This window comes from Onychomys torridus, chromosome 18, assembly GCF_903995425.1.
Source record: "Onychomys torridus chromosome 18, mOncTor1.1, whole genome shotgun sequence".
Taxonomy (NCBI): Eukaryota; Metazoa; Chordata; class Mammalia; order Rodentia; family Cricetidae; genus Onychomys; species Onychomys torridus.
The window spans coordinates 42,446,022-42,448,712 of NC_050460.1; the positions used below are offsets into that span (position 1 = coordinate 42,446,022).

Sequence of the window (2,691 nt, forward strand, 5' to 3'; positions counted from 1 at the left end):
TCCCAAGGGCTAGGATTACAAGCTGTACCCCACCACATTCACACTTGGCTTTCAAATATTAATAATCATAGTTTGTCTGATGGTCTTTATTTTGAGTGAAAATACTGCTCCCTAAACAGAAAGCAAGTTCAACTCTGACCCTAACCAGTTCACAAGTCTGTCCTGGGGACAGTACCCTTCCCCTACCTGGCACACAGGCAAAGTGCTTCAGTTGTGACTATCAAATCATTAGGAAAATCCCAAAGAAGGGCTGAGACGTACATAGCTCAGTAGGAAAGCATAGCATGAGCAAAGCCCTGGGTTCGATCCTCAGCACCACAAAACAGTAATAGTAATACACCAATAGGGAAACAGAGCAATAGAAACCATGGCATGGGCTCAGGTTCAAGAGCACGTAGGATGGACACCCCTTCCCATTGACTTCATATGTGCAAGGGTGCACGCCACAGCACTCTCGTGGAGGTCAGGATCGCAGGTGTGAAACCCTGAAAAGGCAAACACGACATAAAGCCACTGTCACTTAAGAGTGTCCTCGGGGGCCCAAGAGATGAAAGTTGTATTTCAGGTCTCCACAGTAAGCAGGAGTCTGGCCACACGGTCCCATCAACTGTTGTACAGACCGTCCCCGGAGCCGAGTCACCACCGCCCTCATCAGACCGGCTGTGCCCCTTGTGGAAGACCATCCTGGCCGGCCTTGATTCCCTCCTAGCCAGTTGTGTGCTATTCTGTCCTAACTGCACTGGCTTTGGGAAGGGGCTAGAGCAGGGGCTTCATCTACGAAGCCATGAGAGGGTTGTTACCATTCATGCTGGCATCCAGTGCATTTGCTTCCAGTTCCCCAGGCTCTAGCCCACAACCTGTCACTCCTTAGCTCAGTAAGTAAGCCGAGGGAGTTCATTAGTTCCCTAGAGTGAATTCTGGTGGGATCTGTTTGTCCTTGGGACCTTAGGAGGAGGGGTAGGAATTGTCTGCATCTTCCACGGGGAAGGAATGTTCCATTGCCAGCCCTGGTAAGGGTCACAGCCTGGCTTCCTGCTTGGTCCTGTGAGCTTGACCCACAGTAGTAGCCTATTGTTTTTGTCTCTTTTGGGGGCCTGCCACTCAGCTCCCAAATAAATCACACACAGAGGCTTAGTCTTAATAATAAATGCCCGGCCTTAACTTGGCTTGTTTCTAGCCAGCTTCCCTTAAGTTTTCCTGTCCACCTTTTGCCTCAGGGCTTTTCCTGTTCTCTGACTTCTGTATCTCTTATTTTTACTCTTCCTCCGTGGCTTGCTGTACAGCTGGTGGCTGGCCCCTGGAGTCCTCCTCCTTCTCAGGCTCCTCTTTGTCTCTTCCACCACTTCCTAGATTTCTCCTCTCTCCTGCCTCACTATTGGCTGTTCAGCTCTTTATTAGAACATCAGGTGTTTTAGACAGGCACAGTAACACAGCTTCACAGAGTTCAACAAATGCAACATAACATAAGTAACACACCTTAAAATAATATTCCCCAACATTTCCCCCTTTTTGTTTAAATGAAAGTAAAGGTTTTTACTCAAACATAGTAAGACTATGTACAATAACAATTGTTAAGTCAGGATTACATTCTGTCCATTTGTAGTTAGCATCGTCAGAGGAAATAATGCATTATCTATCTTAGTGAATCCAAAGTTTTACACATAATTTACTATCTATCATAACTAAGTAAAACTGTAACTATAGCTAGTCTTCAACTCCTTCAAAGACCCAGAGGATGTAATAATATCTAACAACAGAGACATTTGGCTGCCTGGACAGTCACCCAAAGTTCCTCTGCAATGTTGGGGCATCCATCTTCAGCCTACAGGCACACTTTATATCTGGCAAACTTTTCTGTGAAGCAGGAATTTTGAAGGACTGTCCTGCCTTATTTTGGCCAAGTTAATAGCAACAGACAGCCAGGAAGTATGGGAAGAAATTTCAGTGGCCTTAAAGATAGTCGATGGGCAGGAAGCTGGTTAAAACGACAAGCAGAAAAGAAAGATGCAATGATGTGTTTCCACTGCAGAAGACCTGGCCACGGAGTGTCTGATTGCCCGGCTGCACCAAAGAGTCAGGACATGGACACTGGCATGTGTTACCCTGCCGGTCCACGGGCATGAGATCACCAAGTGCAGAGCCCGAGTAGACCCTGCTCTTGGTGAATTTCCTTTTGCAAAGTGTTTTGTCTGTAGAGAAATGGTGCCCCTGTCCAGGTTTGCCCTGATAATCTCAAAGGAGTCTATGCTGATGGTGGTGGCTGTAAATTTTGTGGCTCTGTGGAACATTTTGAGAAAGATGGCCCTGAAAATCAGAATTCAGATCGAATGCTCACAGTTGGTCACTGGACAAAGGGAATGATTGCAGACCATGAAGATGTTCTGGATGTGCCCAAACCACAGAAAACTAAAGCACCCAAAGTCATTAATTTTTTTTAAATTTTGTTTTGTTTTACAAGACAGGGTTTCTCTGTAGCTTTGGAACCTGTCCTGGATTAGCTCTGTAGACCAGGCTGGCCTCGAACTCACAGAGATCCACCTGCCTCTGCCTCTCGAGTGCTGGGATTACAGGCGTGTGCCCCACTGCCCGGCACGTCATTAATTTTTAATAAGAATTGGTACTGTTGTTAACCACCGACTCACTGTTACTTTCCAAAGTAGGCCTTTACAGGTTAGAGCCGGGTGCCTGTGG

The 2,691-nt window shown here is 46.6% G+C and overlaps 1 pseudogene; it reads left to right on the plus strand.

The window, feature by feature from the left end:
- Positions 1-367: 367 nt before the first annotated feature.
- Positions 368-2,438, plus strand: LOC118569403 (annotated as a pseudogene).
- Positions 2,439-2,691: the final 253 nt, after the last annotated feature.